This window comes from Globicephala melas, unplaced genomic scaffold (genome assembly GCF_963455315.2).
Source record: "Globicephala melas unplaced genomic scaffold, mGloMel1.2 SCAFFOLD_346, whole genome shotgun sequence".
Taxonomy (NCBI): domain Eukaryota; kingdom Metazoa; phylum Chordata; class Mammalia; order Artiodactyla; family Delphinidae; genus Globicephala; species Globicephala melas.
Genome location: NW_027207515.1, coordinates 60,931 through 86,880, shown reverse-complemented (window position 1 = coordinate 86,880; position 25,950 = coordinate 60,931). Strand labels below are relative to the sequence as shown.

Genomic DNA, 25,950 nt, shown 5'->3' with positions numbered 1-25,950 from the left:
AGGGCAGAGGGCCCAGGCAGTCCTGGGACCAACGGCCATGGGTGAGCGAAACTACTACCGAGCCGAGCCGTTCACTGGCCCCATCCCCAGGAAATGCCAGGAGCAAGGATACTCAATTCTTCTGATCCCGGTCAGCTTCATCTTGCTCAACGTGGGGATCAACATGGTGACTATGGTCAGGGCAGGATCTGTGCAGCGCGGTTGGGGGAGCCCTGGGGTCTTGAAGGGGCTGAGGTGGGAGGGCTGCTGGGGTGTGACCGGGACAAGGGTTGGATTTCAGGGCTCACCCTGCTCCCGGCCTCCCCCCTCCCCTTCTTCCCTCAACTCTGGAGGCATCTGAAGAGATTCTTGCGGGCACTTTTCAATCGTATTTTCCACAAAGGTGAGTGGGCGCCGGCGTGGGTTCAGGGGATGTGGGCCTGTCCCCTTTCTTCTATCCCTGCCTTGATTCTCAGCCCCTCAGGAACCCAGGCCCTGACCCATCTCGCCTTTCCCCACAGACAAGCAAGCCAGCTGTGTAGGCACCCATCGCATGTGCATGCGCTGCTCCGTGGATCCCAAGAACCTGTGCTCAAGAGTTTCTTCCCACTTCTGCCATCGCCCAAGCTTCCTGCTCGGGCAGGTAAACCCACCTTGACTACTGCCTGCAGCGGGGCTCGGCGGGGGCGGAGCCGGCGGCCCCCCCGCCGCGGGCGAGTAAAGGAGAAGGCGGGCGGAGCGGGAGGCAAAAAGCCTACAGCACCCGGTATTCCCAGGCGGTCTCCCATCCAAGTACTAACCAGGCCCGACCCTGCTTAGCTTCCGAGATCAGACGAGATCGGGCGCGTTCAGGGTGGTATGGCCGTAGACGGGGGCGGGGGGCCGCGGGCGGCCTCTTGAGGCCCAGTTTCGCTGGCGCTGGCGCCTTAACGCCAGCCTGGCGGCCGGCCCGCCCCGGCAGGGCCCCCTCGCCCGCCCAGGCAGGGGCAACGGAGGTCTCGGGTATCGGGCGGCGGCGGAGGGTTTGGCGACCACCTCCCAGCCCAGGGCGGCCGTGACCCAGCAAACCCTTCGGCGCTTGGCGCCCCGCCCAAGATCCCGCACGTCGCTCACAGGGACGTGGCCCCGGAGGCTTCAGGGCCCGGGGCCCGCGGTCCCTTGGGCATCGGCCCTGCCCGCCCACGCGGCCCTAGGCGCAGCCCGGCCGCAGCCCGGGCCGGCCCTCCTGCCCGACAGCAGCTGGCCCGAAGCCACTGGGAGCCACCATTGAGTCGCCACGGCCCCTCAGCCCCGGCAAGGCCACCCTTGCCCCCACACCCCCCGCCGAGCTCAGGACCCCGCCCCTGGTGGCCGGCAGGCCCGGGGAAGCGGCCCCTGCCCTCGATCCCGCTCCCGCACCCGGCCGCGGTGACACGCCAGAGGGGCGGGGTGGGGGGGGCTTTTGTCGGAGGGAGCTGTGGAGGGACACACCGGCACACAGGTGGCGGCGCCGGGGCTGGGCGCCGGTGGGGGCGGCCAGGTGCAGGTCGAGGGGCTCGCGGGCCGAAAGGACGGCAACTGGGCCCGCGGCGGAGTCTGGGTCCGGGCCAGCCACCCCGGGAGCGTCTGGGGTGCGCCTGCCTTCCAGGGCCGCCTTCTGGCCGCCTGGCCGGCCGGGCCGGCGGGGAACGACCCCGCCGGCGCGCGCCGTGGTGGGAGGGGCCTGAGGAGGTGGGGCCTGCAGCGGGGCCCGGCGGGGGCGGAGCCGGCGGCCCCCGCCGCGGGCGAGTAAAGGAGAAGGCGGGCGGAGCGGGAGGCAAAAAGCCTACAGCACCCGGTATTCCCAGGCGGTCTCCCATCCAAGTACTAACCAGGCCCGACCCTGCTTAGCTTCCGAGATCAGACGAGATCGGGCGCGTTCAGGGTGGTATGGCCGTAGACGGGGGCGGGGGACCGCGGGCGGCCTCTTGAGGCCCAGTTTCGCTGGCGCTGGCGCCTTAACGCCAGCCTGGCGGCCGGCCCGCCCCGGCAGGGCCCCCTCGCCCGCCCAGGCAGGGGCAACGGAGGTCTCGGGTATCGGGCGGCGGCGGAGGGTTTGGCGACCACCTCCCAGCCCAGGGCGGCCGTGACCCAGCAAACCCTTCGGCGCTTGGCGCCCCGCCCAAGATCCCGCACGTCGCTCACAGGGACGTGGCCCCGGAGGCTTCAGGGCCCGGGGCCCGCGGTCCCTTGGGCATCGGCCCTGCCCGCCCACGCGGCCCTAGGCGCAGCCCGGCCGCAGCCCGGGCCGGCCCTCCTGCCCGACAGCAGCTGGCCCGAAGCCACCGGGAGCCACCATTGAGTCGCCACGGCCCCTCAGCCCCGGCAAGGCCACCCTTGCCCCCACACCCCCCGCCGAGCTCAGGACCCCGCCCCTGGTGGCCGGCAGGCCCGGGGAAGCGGCCCCTGCCCTCGATCCCGCTCCCGCACCCGGCCGCGGTGACACGCCAGAGGGGCGGGGTGGGGGTGGGGCTTTTGTCGGAGGGAGCTGTGGAGGGACACACCGGCACACAGGTGGCGGCGCCGGGGCTGGGCGCCGGTGGGGGCGGCCAGGTGCAGGTCGAGGGGCTCGCGGGCCGAAAGGACGGCAACTGGGCCCATGGCGGAGTCTGGGTCTGGAGGGCTCTGAGCCTCCATCCGCTCTGGTGCCTCGGGTCTACCGGCCCGACGCCTGGTAGCGCGACACCCCACCGGCCCACAGACGTAGCCTCCCCAGCTGTGCTCACAGCGAGTCCAACCGCAGCCTGCATCCCTCCACGGGACACTTGGATTACTCCCGCGATCCCCACGAGGTGCGGCACCCGGCGGCCGAATGGGCTGAGATCCTGCCCTTGCGGCGCCCTGTGGCCACCTCCGCCTCCCTCACGGTACTGGCCGAGGCCTCGGACCAGCGGGCCCCGGCTCCCAGCTCAGCGCTGCTCCTCCGCCCCTCTCACCTCCTGCCCGACGTCCAGGCTACCGAGCACCCTCCACCCCCGCCCACCTTCATGCCACTCAGCCGGAACCCGGGAGGCAATGCCAACTACCAGGTGTATGACAGTCTGGTGCTGAAGCGGCAACCGCAGGAGGGCCAAGCGCGGGCCAACTCGCTGCTACCTTCCACCTCGGCCTCCAGGCCCTCTCTGCACGGGAGCCAGACTGGGAAAATGAACTTACCAGCAGCAAGTGGGGGCAGGGGCAGGGGGCGGCAGGGCATGGAGAGAGGAATAAAGAGCGCCAGAGTCCAGGAAACATTGGTGGTCTGTGGCTTGGAAGCGCCACTCCTTCTGCCAGCCTGGGTCCCTGCGCTTGGCTTCCTGCAATAAGAAGCCAGTGTCCCCTTCTTGGCCTGAGGGTCCCTTTGGTTTAGTGGCCACAGTTCTGCCAGCAGGCCCCTCCTGGTCCTATACCATGCACTAAGTACATCTGCAGCTGCAGACTCCAAACCCCTGGTCTCTGGGCACCTCCTCTGTGTCTCAGCTGTCCCTGTCCACAGAGAGCCTCATACAAGAAGTTGCTTCCAAACTGGGAGGTTCCACATCTGGGCAGGTCCAGCTCCAGGCCCAGTGAAGGGCATGAAGAAGGCTGAGGCTCTGGACTCCAGCCAGGCCTTCAGCAGGCCTCTGAGGCCAAGGTCTTCCTAGTCTCAAGAGGGGCCAAGAGACGCAATGTGTCATTTGAACAAGTGAGTCAGCGGGCGGTGAGCGAATGAATGACCGCTCGAGGGGATGTATGCCGGCCACCGGGCCCTGTTTGACTGTCCAGGCTCAGCTTACCTGACCCTGGTTACCAGGGAATGCCACTCTGGGCCCTCCTTTTCATCCCCCTCCCTCACTGTGACCTCACCACCTGCCCCATTATGACCCAGTCTGGCTCCCAGTTAAAACTGGAGGGCAGAGGGCCCAGGCAGTCCTGGGACCAACGGCCATGGGTGAGCGAAACTACTACCGAGCCGAGCCGTTCACTGGCCCCATCCCCAGGAAATGCCAGGAGCAAGGATACTCAATTCTTCTGATCCCAGTCAGCTTCATCTTGCTCAACGTGGGGATCAACATGGTGACTATGGTCAGGGCAGGATCTGTGCAGCGCGGTTGGGGGAGCCCTGGGGTCTTGAAGGGGCTGAGGTGGGAGGGCTGCTGGGGTGTGACCGGGACAAGGGTTGGATTTCAGGGCTCACCCTGCTCCCGGCCTCCCCCCTCCCCTTCTTCCCTCAACTCTGGAGGCATCTGAAGAGATTCTTGCGGGCACTTTTCAATCGTATTTTCCACAAAGGTGAGTGGGCGCCGGCGTGGGTTCAGGGGATGTGGGCCTGTCCCCTTTCTTCTATCCCTGCCTTGATTCTCAGCCCCTCAGGAACCCAGGCCCTGACCCATCTCGCCTTTCCCCACAGACAAGCAAGCCAGCTGTGTAGGCACCCATCGCATGTGCATGCGCTGCTCCGTGGATCCCAAGAACCTGTGCTCAAGAGTTTCTTCCCACTTCTGCCATCGCCCAAGCTTCCTGCTCGGGCAGGTAAACCCACCTTGACTACTGCCTGCAGCGGGGCTCGGCGGGGGCGGAGCCGGCGGCCCCCCAGCCGCGGGCGAGTAAAGGAGAAGGCGGGCGGAGCGGGAGGCAAAAAGCCTACAGCACCCGGTATTCCCAGGCGGTCTCCCATCCAAGTACTAACCAGGCCCGACCCTGCTTAGCTTCCGAGATCAGACGAGATCGGGCGCGTTCAGGGTGGTATGGCCGTAGACGGGGGCGGGGGGCCGCGGGCGGCCTCTTGAGGCCCAGTTTCGCTGGCGCTGGCGCCTTAACGCCAGCCTGGCGGCCGGCCCGCCCCGGCAGGGCCCCCTCGCCCGCCCAGGCAGGGGCAACGGAGGTCTCGGGTATCGGGCGGCGGCGGAGGGTTTGGCGACCACCTCCCAGCCCAGGGCGGCCGTGACCCAGCAAACCCTTCGGCGCTTGGCGCCCCGCCCAAGATCCCGCACGTCGCTCACAGGGACGTGGCCCCGGAGGCTTCAGGGCCCGGGGCCCGCGGTCCCTTGGGCATCGGCCCTGCCCGCCCACGCGGCCCTAGGCGCAGCCCGGCCGCAGCCCGGGCCGGCCCTCCTGCCCGACAGCAGCTGGCCCGAAGCCACTGGGAGCCACCATTGAGTCGCCACGGCCCCTCAGCCCCGGCAAGGCCACCCTTGCCCCCACACCCCCCGCCGAGCTCAGGACCCCGCCCCTGGTGGCCGGCAGGCCCGGGGAAGCGGCCCCTGCCCTCGATCCCGCTCCCGCACCCGGCCGCGGTGACACGCCAGAGGGGCGGGGTGGGGGGGGCTTTTGTCGGAGGGAGCTGTGGAGGGACACACCGGCACACAGGTGGCGGCGCCGGGGCTGGGCGCCGGTGGGGGCGGCCAGGTGCAGGTCGAGGGGCTCGCGGGCCGAAAGGACGGCAACTGGGCCCGCGGCGGAGTCTGGGTCCGGGCCAGCCACCCCGGGAGCGTCTGGGGTGCGCCTGCCTTCCAGGGCCGCCTTCTGGCCGCCTGGCCGGCCGGGCCGGCGGGGAGCGACCCCGCCGGCGCGCGCCGTGGTGGGAGGGGCCTGAGGAGGTGGGGCCTGCAGCGGGGCCCGGCGGGGGCGGAGCCGGCGGCCCCCGCCGCGGGCGAGTAAAGGAGAAGGCGGGCGGAGCGGGAGGCAAAAAGCCTACAGCACCCGGTATTCCCAGGCGGTCTCCCATCCAAGTACTAACCAGGCCCGACCCTGCTTAGCTTCCGAGATCAGACGAGATCGGGCGCGTTCAGGGTGGTATGGCCGTAGACGGGGGCGGGGGGCCGCGGGCGGCCTCTTGAGGCCCAGTTTCGCTGGCGCTGGCGCCTTAACGCCAGCCTGGCGGCCGGCCCGCCCCGGCAGGGCCCCCTCGCCCGCCCAGGCAGGGGCAACGGAGGTCTCGGGTATCGGGCGGCGGCGGAGGGTTTGGCGACCACCTCCCAGCCCAGGGCGGCCGTGACCCAGCAAACCCTTCGGCGCTTGGCGCCCCGCCCAAGATCCCGCACGTCGCTCACAGGGACGTGGCCCCGGAGGCTTCAGGGCCCGGGGCCCGCGGTCCCTTGGGCATCGGCCCTGCCCGCCCACGCGGCCCTAGGCGCAGCCCGGCCGCAGCCCGGGCCGGCCCTCCTGCCCGACAGCAGCTGGCCCGAAGCCACTGGGAGCCACCATTGAGTCGCCACGGCCCCTCAGCCCCGGCAAGGCCACCCTTGCCCCCACACCCCCCGCCGAGCTCAGGACCCCGCCCCTGGTGGCCGGCAGGCCCGGGGAAGCGGCCCCTGCCCTCGATCCCGCTCCCGCACCCGGCCGCGGTGACACGCCAGAAGGGCGGGGTGGGGGGGGGCTTTTGTCGGAGGGAGCTGTGGAGGGACACACCGGCACACAGGTGGCGGCGCCGGGGCTGGGCGCCGGTGGGGGCGGCCAGGTGCAGGTCGAGGGGCTTGCGGGCCGAAAGGACGGCAACTGGGCCCGCGGCGGAGTCTGGGTCTGGAGGGCTCTGAGCCTCCATCCGCTCTGGTGCCTCGGGTCTACCGGCCCGACGCCTGGTAGCGCGACACCCCACCGGCCCACAGACGTAGCCTCCCCAGCTGTGCTCACAGCGAGTCCAACCGCAGCCTGCATCCCTCCACGGGACACTTGGATTACTCCCGCGATCCCCATGAGGTGCGGCACCCGGCGGCCGAATGGGCTGAGATCCTGCCCTTGCGGCGCCCTGTGGCCACCTCCGCCTCCCTCACGGTACTGGCCGAGGCCTCGGACCAGCGGGCCCCGGCTCCCAGCTCAGCGCTGCTCCTCCGCCCCTCTCACCTCCTGCCCGACGTCCAGGCTACCGAGCACCCTCCACCCCCGCCCACCTTCATGCCACTCAGCCGGAACCCGGGAGGCAATGCCAACTACCAGGTGTATGACAGTCTGGTGCTGAAGCGGCAACCGCAGGAGGGCCAAGCGCGGGCCAACTCGCTGCTACCTTCCACCTCGGCCTCCAGGCCCTCTCTGCACGGGAGCCAGACTGGGAAAATGAACTTACCAGCAGCAAGTGGGGGCAGGGGCAGGGGGCGGCAGGGCATGGAGAGAGGAATAAAGAGCGCCAGAGTCCAGGAAACATTGGTGGTCTGTGGCTTGGAAGCGCCACTCCTTCTGCCAGCCTGGGTCCCTGCGCTTGGCTTCCTGCAATAAGAAGCCAGTGTCCCCTTCTTGGCCTGAGGGTCCCTTTGGTTTAGTGGCCACAGTTCTGCCAGCAGGCCCCTCCTGGTCCTATACCATGCACTAAGTACATCTGCAGCTGCAGACTCCAAACCCCTGGTCTCTGGGCACCTCCTCTGTGTCTCAGCTGTCCCTGTCCACAGAGAGCCTCATACAAGAAGTTGCTTCCAAACTGGGAGGTTCCACATCTGGGCAGGTCCAGCTCCAGGCCCAGTGAAGGGCATGAAGAAGGCTGAGGCTCTGGACTCCAGCCAGGCCTTCAGCAGGCCTCTGAGGCCAAGGTCTTCCTAGTCTCAAGAGGGGCCAAGAGACGCAATGTGTCATTTGAACAAGTGAGTCAGCGGGCGGTGAGCGAATGAATGACCGCTCGAGGGGATGTATGCCGGCCACCGGGCCCTGTTTGACTGTCCAGGCTCAGCTTACCTGACCCTGGTTACCAGGGAATGCCACTCTGGGCCCTCCTTTTCATCCCCCTCCCTCACTGTGACCTCACCACCTGCCCCATTATGACCCAGTCTGGCTCCCAGTTAAAACTGGAGGGCAGAGGGCCCAGGCAGTCCTGGGACCAACGGCCATGGGTGAGCGAAACTACTACCGAGCCGAGCCGTTCACTGGCCCCATCCCCAGGAAATGCCAGGAGCAAGGATACTCAATTCTTCTGATCCCGGTCAGCTTCATCTTGCTCAACGTGGGGATCAACATGGTGACTATGGTCAGGGCAGGATCTGTGCAGCGCGGTTGGGGGAGCCCTGGGGTCTTGAAGGGGCTGAGGTGGGAGGGCTGCTGGGGTGTGACCGGGACAAGGGTTGGATTTCAGGGCTCACCCTGCTCCCGGCCTCCCCCCTCCCCTTCTTCCCTCAACTCTGGAGGCATCTGAAGAGATTCTTGCGGGCACTTTTCAATCGTATTTTCCACAAAGGTGAGTGGGCGCCGGCGTGGGTTCAGGGGATGTGGGCCTGTCCCCTTTCTTCTATCCCTGCCTTGATTCTCAGCCCCTCAGGAACCCAGGCCCTGACCCATCTCGCCTTTCCCCACAGACAAGCAAGCCAGCTGTGTAGGCACCCATCGCATGTGCATGCGCTGCTCCGTGGATCCCAAGAACCTGTGCTCAAGAGTTTCTTCCCACTTCTGCCATCGCCCAAGCTTCCTGCTCGGGCAGGTAAACCCACCTTGACTACTGCCTGCAGCGGGGCTCGGCGGGGGCGGAGCCGGCGGCCCCCCCGCCGCGAGCGAGTAAAGGAGAAGGCGGGCGGAGCGGGAGGCAAAAAGCCTACAGCACCCGGTATTCCCAGGCGGTCTCCCATCCAAGTACTAACCAGGCCCGACCCTGCTTAGCTTCCGAGATCAGACGAGATCGGGCGCGTTCAGGGTGGTATGGCCGTAGACGGGGGCGGGGCGCCGCGGGCGGCCTCTTGAGGCCCAGTTTCGCTGGCGCTGGCGCCTTAACGCCAGCCTGGCGGCCGGCCCGCCCCGGCAGGGCCCCCTCGCCCGCCCAGGCAGGGGCAACGGAGGTCTCGGGTATCGGGCGGCGGCGGAGGGTTTGGCGACCACCTCCCAGCCCAGGGCGGCCGTGACCCAGCAAACCCTTCGGCGCTTGGCGCCCCGCCCAAGATCCCGCACGTCGCTCACAGGGACGTGGCCCCGGAGGCTTCAGGGCCCGGGGCCCGCGGTCCCTTGGGCATCGGCCCTGCCCGCCCACGCGGCCCTAGGCGCAGCCCGGCCGCAGCCCGGGCCGGCCCTCCTGCCCGACAGCAGCTGGCCCGAAGCCACTGGGAGCCACCATTGAGTCGCCACGGCCCCTCAGCCCCGGCAAGGCCACCCTTGCCCCCACACCCCCCGCCGAGCTCAGGACCCCGCCCCTGGTGGCCGGCAGGCCCGGGGAAGCGGCCCCTGCCCTCGATCCCGCTCCCGCACCCGGCCGCGGTGACACGCCAGAGGGGCGGGGTGGGGGGGGCTTTTGTCGGAGGGAGCTGTGGAGGGACACACCGGCACACAGGTGGCGGCGCCGGGGCTGGGCGCCGGTGGGGGCGGCCAGGTGCAGGTCGAGGGGCTCGCGGGCCGAAAGGACGGCAACTGGGCCCGCGGCGGAGTCTGGGTCCGGGCCAGCCACCCCGGGAGCGTCTGGGGTGCGCCTGCCTTCCAGGGCCGCCTTCTGGCCGCCTGGCCGGCCGGGCCGGCGGGGAGCGACCCCGCCGGCGCGCGCCGTGGTGGGAGGGGCCTGAGGAGGTGGGGCCTGCAGCGGGGCCCGGCGGGGGCGGAGCCGGCGGCCCCCGCCGCGGGCGAGTAAAGGCGAAGGCGGGCGGAGCGGGAGGCAAAAAGCCTACAGCACCCGGTATTCCCAGGCGGTCTCCCATCCAAGTACTAACCAGGCCCGACCCTGCTTAGCTTCCGAGATCAGACGAGATCGGGCGCGTTCAGGGTGGTATGGCCGTAGACGGGGGCGGGGGGCCGCGGGCGGCCTCTTGAGGCCCAGTTTCGCTGGCGCTGGCGCCTTAACGCCAGCCTGGCGGCCGGCCCGCCCCGGCAGGGCCCCCTCGCCCGCCCAGGCAGGGGCAACGGAGGTCTCGGGTATCGGGCGGCGGCGGAGGGTTTGGCGACCACCTCCCAGCCCAGGGCGGCCGTGACCCAGCAAACCCTTCGGCGCTTGGCGCCCCGCCCAAGATCCCGCACGTCGCTCACAGGGACGTGGCCCCGGAGGCTTCAGGGCCCGGGGCCCGCGGTCCCTTGGGCATCGGCCCTGCCTGCCCACGCGGCCCTAGGCGCAGCCCGGCCGCAGCCCGGGCCGGCCCTCCTGCCCGACAGCAGCTGGCCCGAAGCCACTGGGAGCCACCATTGAGTCGCCACGGCCCCTCAGCCCCGGCAAGGCCACCCTTGCCCCCACACCCCCCGCCGAGCTCAGGACCCCGCCCCTGGTGGCCGGCAGGCCCGGGGAAGCGGCCCCTGCCCTCGATCCCGCTCCCGCACCCGGCCGCGGTGACACGCCAGAGGGGCGGGGTGGGGGGGGGCTTTTGTCGGAGGGAGCTGTGGAGGGACACACCGGCACACAGGTGGCGGCGCCGGGGCTGGGCGCCGGTGGGGGCGGCCAGGTGCAGGTCGAGGGGCTCGCGGGCCGAAAGGACGGCAACTGGGCCCGCGGCGGAGTCTGGGTCCGGGCCAGCCACCCCGGGAGCGTCTGGGGTGCGCCTGCCTTCCAGGGCCGCCTTCTGGCCGCCTGGCCGGCCGGGCCGGCGGGGAGCGACCCCGCCGGCGCGCGCCGTGGTGGGAGGGGCCTGAGGAGGTGGGGCCTGCAGCGGGGCCCGGCGGGGGCGGAGCCGGCGGCCCCCGCCGCGGGCGAGTAAAGGAGAAGGCGGGCGGAGCGGGAGGCAAAAAGCCTACAGCACCCGGTATTCCCAGGCGGTCTCCCATCCAAGTACTAACCAGGCCCGACCCTGCTTAGCTTCCGAGATCAGACGAGATCGGGCGCGTTCAGGGTGGTATGGCCGTAGACGGGGGCGGGGGGCCGCGGGCGGCCTCTTGAGGCCCAGTTTCGCTGGCGCTGGCGCCTTAACGCCAGCCTGGCGGCCGGCCCGCCCCGGCAGGGCCCCCTCGCCCGCCCAGGCAGGGGCAACGGAGGTCTCGGGTATCGGGCGGCGGCGGAGGGTTTGGCGACCACCTCCCAGCCCAGGGCGGCCGTGACCCAGCAAACCCTTCGGCACTTGGCGCCCCGCCCAAGATCCCGCACGTCGCTCACAGGGACGTGGCCCCGGAGGCTTCAGGGCCCGGGGCCCGCGGTCCCTTGGGCATCGGCCCTGCCCGCCCACGCGGCCCTAGGCGCAGCCCGGCCGCAGCCCGGGCCGGCCCTCCTGCCCGACAGCAGCTGGCCCGAAGCCACTGGGAGCCACCATTGAGTCGCCACGGCCCCTCAGCCCCGGCAAGGCCACCCTTGCCCCCACACCCCCCGCCGAGCTCAGGACCCCGCCCCTGGTGGCCGGCAGGCCCGGGGAAGCGGCCCCTGCCCTCGATCCCGCTCCCGCACCCGGCCGCGGTGACACGCCAGAGGGGCGGGGTGGGGGGGGGCTTTTGTCGGAGGGAGCTGTGGAGGGACACACCGGCACACAGGTGGCGGCGCCGGGGCTGGGCGCCGGTGGGGGCGGCCAGGTGCAGGTCGAGGGGCTCGCGGGCCGAAAGGACGGCAACTGAGCCCGCGGCGGAGTCTGGGTCTGGAGGGCTCTGAGCCTCCATCCGCTCTGGTGCCTCGGGTCTACCGGCCCGACGCCTGGTAGCGCGACACCCCACCGGCCCACAGACGTAGCCTCCCCAGCTGTGCTCACAGCGAGTCCAACCGCAGCCTGCATCCCTCCACGGGACACTTGGATTACTCCCGCGATCCCCACGAGGTGCGGCACCCGGCGGCCGAATGGGCTGAGATCCTGCCCTTGCGGCGCCCTGTGGCCACCTCCGCCTCCCTCACGGTACTGGCCGAGGCCTCGGACCAGCGGGCCCCGGCTCCCAGCTCAGCGCTGCTCCTCCGCCCCTCTCACCTCCTGCCCGACGTCCAGGCTACCGAGCACCCTCCACCCCCGCCCACCTTCATGCCACTCAGCCGGAACCCGGGAGGCAATGCCAACTACCAGGTGTATGACAGTCTGGTGCTGAAGCGGCAACCGCAGGAGGGCCAAGCGCGGGCCAACTCGCTGCTACCTTCCACCTCGGCCTCCAGGCCCTCTCTGCACGGGAGCCAGACTGGGAAAATGAACTTACCAGCAGCAAGTGGGGGCAGGGGCAGGGGGCGGCAGGGCATGGAGAGAGGAATAAAGAGCGCCAGAGTCCAGGAAACATTGGTGGTCTGTGGCTTGGAAGCGCCACTCCTTCTGCCAGCCTGGGTCCCTGCGCTTGGCTTCCTGCAATAAGAAGCCAGTGTCCCCTTCTTGGCCTGAGGGTCCCTTTGGTTTAGTGGCCACAGTTCTGCCAGCAGGCCCCTCCTGGTCCTATACCATGCACTAAGTACATCTGCAGCTGCAGACTCCAAACCCCTGGTCTCTGGGCACCTCCTCTGTGTCTCAGCTGTCCCTGTCCACAGAGAGCCTCATACAAGAAGTTGCTTCCAAACTGGGAGGTTCCACATCTGGGCAGGTCCAGCTCCAGGCCCAGTGAAGGGCATGAAGAAGGCTGAGGCTCTGGACTCCAGCCAGGCCTTCAGCAGGCCTCTGAGGCCAAGGTCTTCCTAGTCTCAAGAGGGGCCAAGAGACGCAATGTGTCATTTGAACAAGTGAGTCAGCGGGCGGTGAGCGAATGAATGACCGCTCGAGGGGATGTATGCCGGCCACCGGGCCCTGTTTGACTGTCCAGGCTCAGCTTACCTGACCCTGGTTACCAGGGAATGCCACTCTGGGCCCTCCTTTTCATCCCCCTCCCTCACTGTGACCTCACCACCTGCCCCATTATGACCCAGTCTGGCTCCCAGTTAAAACTGGAGGGCAGAGGGCCCAGGCAGTCCTGGGACCAACGGCCATGGGTGAGCGAAACTACTACCGAGCCGAGCCGTTCACTGGCCCCATCCCCAGGAAATGCCAGGAGCAAGGATACTCAATTCTTCTGATCCCGGTCAGCTTCATCTTGCTCAACGTGGGGATCAACATGGTGACTATGGTCAGGGCAGGATCTGTGCAGCGCGGTTGGGGGAGCCCTGGGGTCTTGAAGGGGCTGAGGTGGGAGGGCTGCTGGGGTGTGACCGGGACAAGGGTTGGATTTCAGGGCTCACCCTGCTCCCGGCCTCCCCCCTCCCCTTCTTCCCTCAACTCTGGAGGCATCTGAAGAGATTCTTGCGGGCACTTTTCAATCGTATTTTCCACAAAGGTGAGTGGGCGCCGGCGTGGGTTCAGGGGATGTGGGCCTGTCCCCTTTCTTCTATCCCTGCCTTGATTCTCAGCCCCTCAGGAACCCAGGCCCTGACCCATCTCGCCTTTCCCCACAGACAAGCAAGCCAGCTGTGTAGGCACCCATCGCATGTGCATGCGCTGCTCCGTGGATCCCAAGAACCTGTGCTCAAGAGTTTCTTCCCACTTCTGCCATCGCCCAAGCTTCCTGCTCGGGCAGGTAAACCCACCTTGACTACTGCCTGCAGCGGGGCTCGGCGGGGGCGGAGCCGGCGGCCCCCCCGCCGCGGGCGAGTAAAGGAGAAGGCGGGCGGAGCGGGAGGCAAAAAGCCTACAGCACCCGGTATTCCCAGGCGGTCTCCCATCCAAGTACTAACCAGGCCCGACCCTGCTTAGCTTCCGAGATCAGACGAGATCGGGCGCGTTCAGGGTGGTATGGCCGTAGACGGGGGCGGGGGGCCGCGGGCGGCCTCTTGAGGCCCAGTTTCGCTGGCGCTGGCGCCTTAACGCCAGCCTGGCGGCCGGCCCGCCCCGGCAGGGCCCCCTCGCCCGCCCAGGCAGGGGCAACGGAGGTCTCGGGTATCGGGCGGCGGCGGAGGGTTTGGCGACCACCTCCCAGCCCAGGGCGGCCGTGACCCAGCAAACCCTTCGGCGCTTGGCGCCCCGCCCAAGATCCCGCACGTCGCTCACAGGGACGTGGCCCCGGAGGCTTCAGGGCCCGGGGCCCGCGGTCCCTTGGGCATCGGCCCTGCCCGCCCACGCGGCCCTAGGCGCAGCCCGGCCGCAGCCCGGGCCGGCCCTCCTGCCCGACAGCAGCTGGCCCGAAGCCACCGGGAGCCACCATTGAGTCGCCACGGCCCCTCAGCCCCGGCAAGGCCACCCTTGCCCCCACAACCCCCGCCGAGCTCAGGACCCCGCCCCTGGTGGCCGGCAGGCCCGGGGAAGCGGCCCCTGCCCTCGATCCCGCTCCCGCACCCGGCCGCGGTGACACGCCAGAGGGGCGGGGTGGGGGGGGGCTTTTGTCGGAGGGAGCTGTGGAGGGACACACCGGCACACAGGTGGCGGCGCCGGGGCTGGGCGCCGGTGGGGGCGGCCAGGTGCAGGTCGAGGGGCTCGCGGGCCGAAAGGACGGCAACTGGGCCCGCGGCGGAGTCTGGGTCTGGAGGGCTCTGAGCCTCCATCCGCTCTGGTGCCTCGGGTCTACCGGCCCGACGCCTGGTAGCGCGACACCCCACCGGCCCACAGACGTAGCCTCCCCAGCTGTGCTCACAGCGAGTCCAACCGCAGCCTGCATCCCTCCACGGGACACTTGGATTACTCCCGCGATCCCCACGAGGTGCGGCACCCGGCGGCCGAATGGGCTGAGATCCTGCCCTTGCGGCGCCCTGTGGCCACCTCCGCCTCCCTCACGGTACTGGCCGAGGCCTCGGACCAGTGGGCCCCGGCTCCCAGCTCAGCGCTGCTCCTCCGCCCCTCTCACCTCCTGCCCGACGTCCAGGCTACCGAGCACCCTCCACCCCCGCCCACCTTCATGCCACTCAGCCGGAACCCGGGAGGCAATGCCAACTACCAGGTGTATGACAGTCTGGTGCTGAAGCGGCAACCGCAGGAGGGCCAAGCGCGGGCCAACTCGCTGCTACCTTCCACCTCGGCCTCCAGGCCCTCTCTGCACGGGAGCCAGACTGGGAAAATGAACTTACCAGCAGCAAGTGGGGGCAGGGGCAGGGGGCGGCAGGGCATGGAGAGAGGAATAAAGAGCGCCAGAGTCCAGGAAACATTGGTGGTCTGTGGCTTGGAAGCGCCACTCCTTCTGCCAGCCTGGGTCCCTGCGCTTGGCTTCCTGCAATAAGAAGCCAGTGTCCCCTTCTTGGCCTGAGGGTCCCTTTGGTTTAGTGGCCACAGTTCTGCCAGCAGGCCCCTCCTGGTCCTATACCATGCACTAAGTACATCTGCAGCTGCAGACTCCAAACCCCTGGTCTCTGGGCACCTCCTCTGTGTCTCAGCTGTCCCTGTCCACAGAGAGCCTCATACAAGAAGTTGCTTCCAAACTGGGAGGTTCCACATCTGGGCAGGTCCAGCTCCAGGCCCAGTGAAGGGCATGAAGAAGGCTGAGGCTCTGGACTCCAGCCAGGCCTTCAGCAGGCCTCTGAGGCCAAGGTCTTCCTAGTCTCAAGAGGGGCCAAGAGACGCAATGTGTCATTTGAACAAGTGAGTCAGCGGGCGGTGAGCGAATGAATGACCGCTCGAGGGGATGTATGCCGGCCACCGGGCCCTGTTTGACTGTCCAGGCTCAGCTTACCTGACCCTGGTTACCAGGGAATGCCACTCTGGGCCCTCCTTTTCATCCCCCTCCCTCACTGTGACCTCACCACCTGCCCCATTATGACCCAGTCTGGCTCCCAGTTAAAACTGGAGGGCAGAGGGCCCAGGCAGTCCTGGGACCAACGGCCATGGGTGAGCGAAACTACTACCGAGCCGAGCCGTTCACTGGCCCCATCCCCAGGAAATGCCAGGAGCAAGGATACTCAATTCTTCTGATCCCGGTCAGCTTCATCTTGCTCAACGTGGGGATCAACATGGTGACTATGGTCAGGGCAGGATCTGTGCAGCGCGGTTGGGGGAGCCCTGGGGTCTTGAAGGGGCTGAGGTGGGAGGGCTGCTGGGGTGTGACCGGGACAAGGGTTGGATTTCAGGGCTCACCCTGCTCCCGGCCTCCCCCCTCCCCTTCTTCCCTCAACTCTGGAGGCATCTGAAGAGATTCTTGCGGGCACTTTTCAATCGTATTTTCCACAAAGGTGAGTGGGCGCCGGCGTGGGTTCAGGGGATGTGGGCCTGTCCCCTTTCTTCTATCCCTGCCTTGATTCTCAGCCCCTCAGGAACCCAGGCCCTGACCCATCTCGCCTTTCCCCACAGACAAGCAAGCCAGCTGTGTAGGCACCCATCGCATGTGCATGCGCTGCTCCGTGGATCCCAAGAACCTGTGCTCAAGAGTTTCTTCCCACTTCTGCCATCGCCCAAGCTTCCTGCTCGGGCAGGTAAACCCACCTTGACTACTGCCTGCAGCGGGGCTCGGCGGGGGCGGAGCCGGCGGCCCCCCCGCCGCGGGCGAGTAAAGGAGAAGGCGGGCGGAGCGGGAGGCAAAAAGCCTACAGCACCCGGTATTCCCAGGCGGTCTCCCATCCAAGTACTAACCAGGCCCGACCCTGCTTAGCTTCCGAGATCAGACGAGATCGGGCGCGTTCAGGGTGGTATGGCCGTAGACGGGGGCGGGGGGCCGCGGGCGGCCTCTTGAGGCCCAGTTTCGCTGGCGCTGGCGCCTTAACGCCAGCCTGGCGGCCGGCCCGCCCCGGCAGGGCCCCCTCGCCCGCCCAGGCAGGGGCAACGGAGGTCTCGGGTATCGGGCGGCGGCGGAGGGTTTGGCGACCACCTCCCAGCCCAGGGCGGCCGTGACCCAGCAAACCCTTCGGCGCTTGGCGCCCCGCCCAAGATCCCGCACGTCGCTCACAGGGACGTGGCCCCGGAGGCTTCAGGGCCCGGGGCCCGCGGTCCCTTGGGCATCGGCCCTGCCCGCCCACGCGGCCCTAGGCGCAGCCCGGCCGCAGCCCGGGCCGGCCCTCCTGCCCGACAGCAGCTGGCCCGAAGCCACCGGGAGCCACCATTGAGTTGCCACGGCCCCTCAGCCCCGGCAAGGCCACCCTTGCCCCCACACCCCCCGCCGAGCTCAGGACCCCGCCCCTGGTGGCCGGCAGGCCCGGGGAAGCGGCCCCTGCCCTCGATCCCGCTCCCGCACCCGGCCGCGGTGACACGCCAGAGGGGCGGGGTGGGGGGGGCTTTTGTCGGAGGGAGCTGTGGAGGGACACACCGGCACACAGGTGGCGGCGCCGGGGCTGGGCGCCGGTGGGGGCGGCCAGGTGCAGGTCGAGGGGCTCGCGGGCCGAAAGGACGGCAACTGGGCCCGCGGCGGAGTCTGGGTCTGGAGGGCTCTGAGCCTCCATCCGCTCTGGTGCCTCGGGTCTACCGGCCCGACGCCTGGTAGCGCGACACCCCACCGGCCCACAGACGTAGCCTCCCCAGCTGTGCTCACAGCGAGTCCAACCGCAGCCTGCATCCCTCCACGGGACACTTGGATTACTCCCGCGATCCCCACGAGGTGCGGCACCCGGCGGCCGAATGGGCTGAGATCCTGCCCTTGCGGCGCCCTGTGGCCACCTCCGCCTCCCTCACGGTACTGGCCGAGGCCTCGGACCAGCGGGCCCCGGCTCCCAGCTCAGCGCTGCTCCTCCGCCCCTCTCACCTCCTGCCCGACGTCCAGGCTACCGAGCACCCTCCACCCCCGCCCACCTTCATGCCACTCAGCCGGAACCCGGGAGGCAATGCCAACTACCAGGTGTATGACAGTCTGGTGCTGAAGCGGCAACCGCAGGAGGGCCAAGCGCGGGCCAACTCGCTGCTACCTTCCACCTCGGCCTCCAGGCCCTCTCTGCACGGGAGCCAGACTGGGAAAATGAACTTACCAGCAGCAAGTGGGGGCAGGGGCAGGGGGCGGCAGGGCATGGAGAGAGGAATAAAGAGCGCCAGAGTCCAGGAAACATTGGTGGTCTGTGGCTTGGAAGCGCCACTCCTTCTGCCAGCCTGGGTCCCTGCGCTTGGCTTCCTGCAATAAGAAGCCAGTGTCCCCTTCTTGGCCTGAGGGTCCCTTTGGTTTAGTGGCCACAGTTCTGCCAGCAGGCCCCTCCTGGTCCTATACCATGCACTAAGTACATCTGCAGCTGCAGACTCCAAACCCCTGGTCTCTGGGCACCTCCTCTGTGTCTCAGCTGTCCCTGTCCACAGAGAGCCTCATACAAGAAGTTGCTTCCAAACTGGGAGGTTCCACATCTGGGCAGGTCCAGCTCCAGGCCCAGTGAAGGGCATGAAGAAGGCTGAGGCTCTGGACTCCAGCCAGGCCTTCAGCAGGCCTCTGAGGCCAAGGTCTTCCTAGTCTCAAGAGGGGCCAAGAGACGCAATGTGTCATTTGAACAAGTGAGTCAGCGGGCGGTGAGCGAATGAATGACCGCTCGAGGGGATGTATGCCAGCCACCGGGCCCTGTTTGACTGTCCAGGCTCAGCTTACCTGACCCTGGTTACCAGGGAATGCCACTCTGGGCCCTCCTTTTCATCCCCCTCCCTCACTGTGACCTCACCACCTGCCCCATTATGACCCAGTCTGGCTCCCAGTTAAAACTGGAGGGCAGAGGGCCCAGGCAGTCCTGGGACCAACGGCCATGGGTGAGCGAAACTACTACCGAGCCGAGCCGTTCACTGGCCCCATCCCCAGGAAATGCCAGGAGCAAGGATACTCAATTCTTCTGATCCCGGTCAGCTTCATCTTGCTCAACGTGGGGATCAACATGGTGACTATGGTCAGGGCAGGATCTGTGCAGCGCGGTTGGGGGAGCCCTGGGGTCTTGAAGGGGCTGAGGTGGGAGGGCTGCTGGGGTGTGACCGGGACAAGGGTTGGATTTCAGGGCTCACCCTGCTCCCGGCCTCCCCCCTCCCCTTCTTCCCTCAACTCTGGAGGCATCTGAAGAGATTCTTGCGGGCACTTTTCAATCGTATTTTCCACAAAGGTGAGTGGGCGCCGGCGTGGGTTCAGGGGATGTGGGCCTGTCCCCTTTCTTCTATCCCTGCCTTGATTCTCAGCCCCTCAGGAACCCAGGCCCTGACCCATCTCGCCTTTCCCCACAGACAAGCAAGCCAGCTGTGTAGGCACCCATCGCATGTGCATGCGCTGCTCCGTGGATCCCAAGAACCTGTGCTCAAGAGTTTCTTCCCACTTCTGCCATCGCCCAAGCTTCCTGCTCGGGCAGGTAAACCCACCTTGACTACTGCCTGCAGCGGGGCTCGGCGGGGGCGGAGCCGGCGGCCCCCCCGCCGCGGGCGAGTAAAGGAGAAGGCGGGCGGAGCGGGAGGCAAAAAGCCTACAGCACCCGGTATTCCCAGGCGGTCTCCCATCCAAGTACTAACCAGGCCCGACCCTGCTTAGCTTCCGAGATCAGACGAGATCGGGCGCGTTCAGGGTGGTATGGCCGTAGACGGGGGTGGGGGCGGGGGGCCGCGGGCGGCCTCTTGAGGCCCAGTTTCGCTGGCGCTGGCGCCTTAACGCCAGCCTGGCGGCCGGCCCGCCCCGGCAGGGCCCCCTCGCCCGCCCAGGCAGGGGCAACGGAGGTCTCGGGTATCGGGCGGCGGCGGAGGGTTTGGCGACCACCTCCCAGCCCAGGGCGGCCGTGACCCAGCAAACCCTTCGGCGCTTGGCGCCCCGCCCAAGATCCCGCACGTCGCTCACAGGGACGTGGCCCCGGAGGCTTCAGGGCCCGGGGCCCGCGGTCCCTTGGGCATCGGCCCTGCCCGCCCACGCGGCCCTAGGCGCAGCCCGGCCGCAGCCCGGGCCGGCCCTCCTGCCCGACAGCAGCTGGCCCGAAGCCACCGGGAGCCACCATTGAGTCGCCACGGCCCCTCAGCCCCGGCAAGGCCACCCTTGCCCCCACACCCCCCGCCGACTCAGGACCCCGCCCCTGGTGGCCGGCAGGCCCGGGGAAGCGGCCCCTGCCCTCGATCCCGCTCCCGCACCCGGCCGCGGTGACACGCCAGAGGGGCGGGGTGGGGGGGGCTTTTGTCGGAGGGAGCTGTGGAGGGACACACCGGCACACAGGTGGCGGCGCCGGGGCTGGGCGCCGGTGGGGGCGGCCAGGTGCAGGTCGAGGGGCTCGCGGGCCGAAAGGACGGCAACTGGGCCCGCGGCGGAGTCTGGGTCCGGGCCAGCCACCCCGGGAGCGTCTGGGGTGCGCCTGCCTTCCAGGGCCGCCTTCTGGCCGCCTGGCCGGCCGGGCCGGCGGGGAGCGACCCCGCCGGCGCGCGCCGTGGTGGGAGGGGCCTGAGGAGGTGGGGCCTGCAGCGGGGCCCGGCGGGGGCGGAGCCGGCGGCCCCCGCCGCGGGCGAGTAAAGGAGAAGGCGGGCGGAGCGGGAGGCAAAAAGCCTACAGCACCCGGTATTCCCAGGCGGTCTCCCATCCAAGTACTAACCAGGCCCGACCCTGCTTAGCTTCCGAGATCAGACGAGATTGGGCGCGTTCAGGGTGGTATGGCCGTAGACGGGGGCGGGGGGCCGCGGGCGGCCTCTTGAGGCCCAGTTTCGCTGGCGCTGGCGCCTTAACGCCAGCCTGGCGGCCGGCCCGCCCCGGCAGGGCCCCCTCGCCCGCCCAGGCAGGGGCAACGGAGGTCTCGGGTATCGGGCGGCGGCGGAGGGTTTGGCGACCACCTCCCAGCCCAGGGCGGCCGTGACCCAGCAAACCGTTCGGCGCTTGGCGCCCCGCCCAAGATCCCGCACGTCGCTCACAGGGACGTGGCCCCGGAGGCTTCAGGGCCCGGGGCCCGCGGTCCCTTGGGCATCGGCCCTGCCCGCCCACGCGGCCCTAGGCGCAGCCCGGCCGCAGCCCGGGCCGGCCCTCCTTCCCGACAGCAGCTGGCCCGAAGCCACTGGGAGCCACCATTGAGTCGCCACGGCCCCTCAGCCCCGGCAAGGCCACCCTTGTCCCCACACCCCCCGCCGAGCTCAGGACCCCGCCCCTGGTGGCCGGCAGGCCCGGGGAAGCGGCCCCTGCCCTCGATCCCGCTCCCGCACCCGGCCGCGGTGACACGCCAGAGGGGCGGGGTGGGGGGGGCTTTTGTCGGAGGGAGCTGTGGAGGGACACACCGGCACACAGGTGGCGGAGCCGGGGCTGGGCGCCGGTGGGGGCGGCCAGGTGCAGGTCGAGGGGCTCGCGGGCCGAAAGGACGGCAACTGGGCCCGCGGCGGAGTCTGGGTCCGGGCCAGCCACCCCGGGAGCGTCTGGGGTGCGCCTGCCTTCCAGGGCCGCCTTCTGGCCGCCTGGCCGGCCGGGCCGGCGGGGAGCGACCCCGCCGGCGCGCGCCGTGGTGGGAGGGGCCTGAGGAGGTGGGGCCTGCAGCGGGGCCCGGCGGGGGCGGAGCCGGCGGCCCCCGCCGCGGGCGAGTAAAGGAGAAGGCGGGCGGAGCGGGAGGCAAAAAGCCTACAGCACCCGGTATTCCCAGGCGGTCTCCCATCCAAGTACTAACCAGGCCCGACCCTGCTTAGCTTCCGAGATCAGACGAGATCGGGCGCGTTCAGGGTGGTATGGCCGTAGACGGGGGCGGGGGGCCGCGGGCGGCCTCTTGAGGCCCAGTTTCGCTGGCGCTGGCGCCTTAACGCCAGCCTGGCGGCCGGCCCGCCCCGGCAGGGCCCCCTCGCCCGCCCAGGCAGGGGCAACGGAGGTCTCGGGTATCGGGCGGCGGCGGAGGGTTTGGCGACCACCTCCCAGCCCAGGGCGGCCGTGACCCAGCAAACCCTTCGGCGCTTGGCGCCCCGCCCAAGATCCCGCACGTCGCTCACAGGGACGTGGCCCCGGAGGCTTCAGGGCCCGGGGCCCGCGGTCCCTTGGGCATCGGCCCTGCCCGCCCACGCGGCCCTAGGCGCAGCCCGGCCGCAGCCCGGGCCGGCCCTCCTGCCCGACAGCAGCTGGCCCGAAGCCACCGGGAGCCACCATTGAGTCGCCACGGCCCCTCAGCCCCGGCAAGGCCACCCTTGCCCCCACACCCCCCGCCGAGCTCAGGACCCCGCCCCTGGTGGCCGGCAGGCCCGGGGAAGCGGCCCCTGCCCTCGATCCCGCTCCCGCACCCGGCCGCGGTGACACGCCAGAGGGGCGGGGTGGGGGGGGGCTTTTGTCGGAGGGAGCTGTGGAGGGACACACCGGCACACAGGTGGCGGCGCCGGGGCTGGGCGCCGGTGGGGGCGGCCAGGTGCAGGTCGAGGGGCTCGCGGGCCGAAAGGACGGCAACTGGGCCCGCGGCGGAGTCTGGGTCTGGAGGGCTCTGAGCCTCCATCCGCTCTGGTGCCTCGGGTCTACCGGCCCGACGCCTGGTAGCGCGACACCCCACCGGCCCACAGACGTAGCCTCCCCAGCTGTGCTCACAGCGAGTCCAACCGCAGCCTGCATCCCTCCACGGGACACTTGGATTACTCCCGCGATCCCCACGAGGTGCGGCACCCGGCGGCCGAATGGGCTGAGATCCTGCCCTTGCGGCGCCCTGTGGCCACCTCCGCCTCCCTCACGGTACTGGCCGAGGCCTCGGACCAGCGGGCCCCGGCTCCCAGCTCAGCGCTGCTCCTCCGCCCCTCTCACCTCCTGCCCGACGTCCAGGCTACCGAGCACCCTCCACCCCCGCCCACCTTCATGCCACTCAGCCGGAACCCGGGAGGCAATGCCAACTACCAGGTGTATGACAGTCTGGTGCTGAAGCGGCAACCGCAGGAGGGCCAAGCGCGGGCCAACTCGCTGCTACCTTCCACCTCGGCCTCCAGGCCCTCTCTGCACGGGAGCCAGACTGGGAAAATGAACTTACCAGCAGCAAGTGGGGGCAGGGGCAGGGGGCGGCAGGGCATGGAGAGAGGAATAAAGAGCGCCAGAGTCCAGGAAACATTGGTGGTCTGTGGCTTGGAAGCGCCACTCCTTCTGCCAGCCTGGGTCCCTGCGCTTGGCTTCCTGCAATAAGAAGCCAGTGTCCCCTTCTTGGCCTGAGGGTCCCTTTGGTTTAGTGGCCACAGTTCTGCCAGCAGGCCCCTCCTGGTCCTATACCATGCACTAAGTACATCTGCAGCTGCAGACTCCAAACCCCTGGTCTCTGGGCACCTCCTCTGTGTCTCAGCTGTCCCTGTCCACAGAGAGCCTCATACAAGAAGTTGCTTCCAAACTGGGAGGTTCCACATCTGGGCAGGTCCAGCTCCAGGCCCAGTGAAGGGCATGAAGAAGGCTGAGGCTCTGGACTCCAGCCAGGCCTTCAGCAGGCCTCTGAGGCCAAGGTCTTCCTAGTCTCAAGAGGGGCCAAGAGACGCAATGTGTCATTTGAACAAGTGAGTCAGCGGGCGGTGAGCGAATGAATGACCGCTCGAGGGGATGTATGCCGGCCACCGGGCCCTGTTTGACTGTCCAGGCTCAGCTTACCTGACCCTGGTTACCAGGGAATGCCACTCTGGGCCCTCCTTTTCATCCCCCTCCCTCACTGTGACCTCACCACCTGCCCCATTATGACCCAGTCTGGCTCCCAGTTAAAACTGGAGGGCAGAGGGCCCAGGCAGTCCTGGGACCAACGGCCATGGGTGAGCGAAACTACTACCGAGCCGAGCCGTTCACTGGCCCCATCCCCAGGAAATGCCAGGAGCAAGGATACTCAATTCTTCTGATCCCGGTCAGCTTCATCTTGCTCAACGTGGGGATCAACATGGTGACTATGGTCAGGGCAGGATCTGTGCAGCGCGGTTGGGGGAGCCCTGGGGTCTTGAAGGGGCTGAGGTGGGAGGGCTGCTGGGGTGTGACCGGGACAAGGGTTGGATTTCAGGGCTCACCCTGCTCCCGGCCTCCCCCCTCCCCTTCTTCCCTCAACTCTGGAGGCATCTGAAGAGATTCTTGCGGGCACTTTTCAATCGTATTTTCCACAAAGGTGAGTGGGCGCCGGCGTGGGTTCAGGGGATGTGGGCCTGTCCCCTTTCTTCTATCCCTGCCTTGATTCTCAGCCCCTCAGGAACCCAGGCCCTGACCCATCTCGCCTTTCCCCACAGACAAGCAAGCCAGCTGTGTAGGCACCCATCGCATGTGCATGCGCTGCTCCGTGGATCCCAAGAACCTGTGCTCAAGAGTTTCTTCCCACTTCTGCCATCGCCCAAGCTTCCTGCTCGGGCAGGTAAACCCACCTTGACTACTGCCTGCAGCGGGGCTCGGCGGGGGCGGAGCCGGCGGCCCCCCCGCCGCGGGCGAGTAAAGGAGAAGGCGGGCGGAGCGGGAGGCAAAAAGCCTACAGCACCCGGTATTCCCAGGCGGTCTCCCATCCAAGTACTAACCAGGCCCGACCCTGCTTAGCTTCCGAGATCAGACGAGATCGGGCGCGTTCAGGGTGGTATGGCCGTAGACGGGGGCGGGGGGCCGCGGGCGGCCTCTTGAGGCCCAGTTTCGCTGGCGCTGGCGCCTTAACGCCAGCCTGGCGGCCGGCCCGCCCCGGCAGGGCCCCCTCGCCCGCCCAGGCAGGGGCAACGGAGGTCTCGGGTATCGGGCGGCGGCGGAGGGTTTGGCGACCACCTCCCAGCCCAGGGCGGCCGTGACCCAGCAAACCCTTCGGCGCTTGGCGCCCCGCCCAAGATCCCGCACGTCGCTCACAGGGACGTGGCCCCGGAGGCTTCAGGGCCCGGGGCCCGCGGTCCCTTGGGCATCGGCCCTGCCCGCCCACGCGGCCCTAGGCGCAGCCCGGCCGCAGCCCGGGCCGGCCCTCCTGCCCGACAGCAGCTGGCCCGAAGCCACCGGGAGCCACCATTGAGTCGCCACGGCCCCTCAGCCCCGGCAAGGCCACCCTTGCCCCCACAACCCCCGCCGAGCTCAGGACCCCGCCCCTGGTGGCCGGCAGGCCCGGGGAAGCGGCCCCTGCCCTCGATCCCGCTCCCGCACCCGGCCGCGGTGACACGCCAGAGGGGCGGGGTGGGGGGGGGCTTTTGTCGGAGGGAGCTGTGGAGGGACACACCGGCACACAGGTGGCGGCGCCGGGGCTGGGCGCCGGTGGGGGCGGCCAGGTGCAGGTCGAGGGGCTCGCGGGCCGAAAGGACGGCAACTGGGCCCGCGGCGGAGTCTGGGTCTGGAGGGCTCTGAGCCTCCATCCGCTCTGGTGCCTCGGGTCTACCGGCCCGACGCCTGGTAGCGCGACACCCCACCGGCCCACAGACGTAGCCTCCCCAGCTGTGCTCACAGCGAGTCCAACCGCAGCCTGCATCCCTCCACGGGACACTTGGATTACTCCCGCGATCCCCACGAGGTGCGGCACCCGGCGGCCGAATGGGCTGAGATCCTGCCCTTGCGGCGCCCTGTGGCCACCTCCGCCTCCCTCACGGTACTGGCCGAGGCCTCGGACCAGCGGGCCCCGGCTCCCAGCTCAGCGCTGCTCCTCCGCCCCTCTCACCTCCTGCCCGACGTCCAGGCTACCGAGCACCCTCCACCCCCGCCCACCTTCATGCCACTCAGCCGGAACCCGGGAGGCAATGCCAACTACCAGGTGTATGACAGTCTGGTGCTGAAGCGGCAACCGCAGGAGGGCCAAGCGCGGGCCAACTCGCTGCTACCTTCCACCTCGGCCTCCAGGCCCTCTCTGCACGGGAGCCAGACTGGGAAAATGAACTTACCAGCAGCAAGTGGGGGCAGGGGCAGGGGGCGGCAGGGCATGGAGAGAGGAATAAAGAGCGCCAGAGTCCAGGAAACATTGGTGGTCTGTGGCTTGGAAGCGCCACTCCTTCTGCCAGCCTGGGTCCCTGCGCTTGGCTTCCTGCAATAAGAAGCCAGTGTCCCCTTCTTGGCCTGAGGGTCCCTTTGGTTTAGTGGCCACAGTTCTGCCAGCAGGCCCCTCCTGGTCCTATACCATGCACTAAGTACATCTGCAGCTGCAGACTCCAAACCCCTGGTCTCTGGGCACCTCCTCTGTGTCTCAGCTGTCCCTGTCCACAGAGAGCCTCATACAAGAAGTTGCTTCCAAACTGGGAGGTTCCACATCTGGGCAGGTCCAGCTCCAGGCCCAGTGAAGGGCATGAAGAAGGCTGAGGCTCTGGACTCCAGCCAGGCCTTCAGCAGGCCTCTGAGGCCAAGGTCTTCCTAGTCTCAAGAGGGGCCAAGAGACGCAATGTGTCATTTGAACAAGTGAGTCAGCGGGCGGTGAGCGAATGAATGACCGCTCGAGGGGATGTATGCCGGCCACCGGGCCCTGTTTGACTGTCCAGGCTCAGCTTACCTGACCCTGGTTACCAGGGAATGCCACTCTGGGCCCTCCTTTTCATCCCCCTC

General features: G+C 68.9%; 13 non-coding genes across 13 annotated transcripts; all 13 read right to left on the bottom strand.

The window, feature by feature from the left end:
* Window positions 1–730: 730 nt before the first annotated feature.
* LOC132595051 (5S ribosomal RNA) lies at window positions 731–849 on the bottom strand. Its single transcript, XR_009561220.1, has one exon. It is a non-coding gene; the product is annotated as a 5S ribosomal RNA (ribosomal RNA).
* A 931-nt stretch (window positions 850–1,780) lies between these two features.
* LOC132595050 (5S ribosomal RNA) lies at window positions 1,781–1,899 on the bottom strand. Its single transcript, XR_009561219.1, has one exon. It is a non-coding gene; the product is annotated as a 5S ribosomal RNA (ribosomal RNA).
* A 2,697-nt stretch (window positions 1,900–4,596) lies between these two features.
* On the bottom strand, window positions 4,597–4,715 carry LOC132595049 (5S ribosomal RNA). The gene has a single exon (XR_009561218.1). It is a non-coding gene; the product is annotated as a 5S ribosomal RNA (ribosomal RNA).
* Window positions 4,716–5,646: 931 nt separating this feature from the next.
* LOC132595048 (5S ribosomal RNA) lies at window positions 5,647–5,765 on the bottom strand. The gene has a single exon (XR_009561217.1). It is a non-coding gene; the product is annotated as a 5S ribosomal RNA (ribosomal RNA).
* A 2,696-nt stretch (window positions 5,766–8,461) lies between these two features.
* Window positions 8,462–8,580, bottom strand: LOC132595047 (5S ribosomal RNA). The gene has a single exon (XR_009561216.1). It is a non-coding gene; the product is annotated as a 5S ribosomal RNA (ribosomal RNA).
* Window positions 8,581–9,511: 931 nt separating this feature from the next.
* On the bottom strand, window positions 9,512–9,630 carry LOC132595046 (5S ribosomal RNA). Its single transcript, XR_009561215.1, has one exon. It is a non-coding gene; the product is annotated as a 5S ribosomal RNA (ribosomal RNA).
* A 932-nt stretch (window positions 9,631–10,562) lies between these two features.
* LOC132595044 (5S ribosomal RNA) lies at window positions 10,563–10,681 on the bottom strand. The gene has a single exon (XR_009561213.1). It is a non-coding gene; the product is annotated as a 5S ribosomal RNA (ribosomal RNA).
* A 2,696-nt stretch (window positions 10,682–13,377) lies between these two features.
* LOC132595043 (5S ribosomal RNA) lies at window positions 13,378–13,496 on the bottom strand. Its single transcript, XR_009561212.1, has one exon. It is a non-coding gene; the product is annotated as a 5S ribosomal RNA (ribosomal RNA).
* A 2,696-nt stretch (window positions 13,497–16,192) lies between these two features.
* Window positions 16,193–16,311, bottom strand: LOC132595042 (5S ribosomal RNA). Its single transcript, XR_009561211.1, has one exon. It is a non-coding gene; the product is annotated as a 5S ribosomal RNA (ribosomal RNA).
* Window positions 16,312–19,006: 2,695 nt separating this feature from the next.
* Window positions 19,007–19,125, bottom strand: LOC132595041 (5S ribosomal RNA). Its single transcript, XR_009561210.1, has one exon. It is a non-coding gene; the product is annotated as a 5S ribosomal RNA (ribosomal RNA).
* Window positions 19,126–20,061: 936 nt separating this feature from the next.
* On the bottom strand, window positions 20,062–20,180 carry LOC132595021 (5S ribosomal RNA). Its single transcript, XR_009561190.1, has one exon. It is a non-coding gene; the product is annotated as a 5S ribosomal RNA (ribosomal RNA).
* Window positions 20,181–21,111: 931 nt separating this feature from the next.
* Window positions 21,112–21,230, bottom strand: LOC132595040 (5S ribosomal RNA). The gene has a single exon (XR_009561209.1). It is a non-coding gene; the product is annotated as a 5S ribosomal RNA (ribosomal RNA).
* A 2,696-nt stretch (window positions 21,231–23,926) lies between these two features.
* On the bottom strand, window positions 23,927–24,045 carry LOC132595039 (5S ribosomal RNA). Its single transcript, XR_009561208.1, has one exon. It is a non-coding gene; the product is annotated as a 5S ribosomal RNA (ribosomal RNA).
* Between the last annotated feature and the right edge of the window lie 1,905 nt (window positions 24,046–25,950).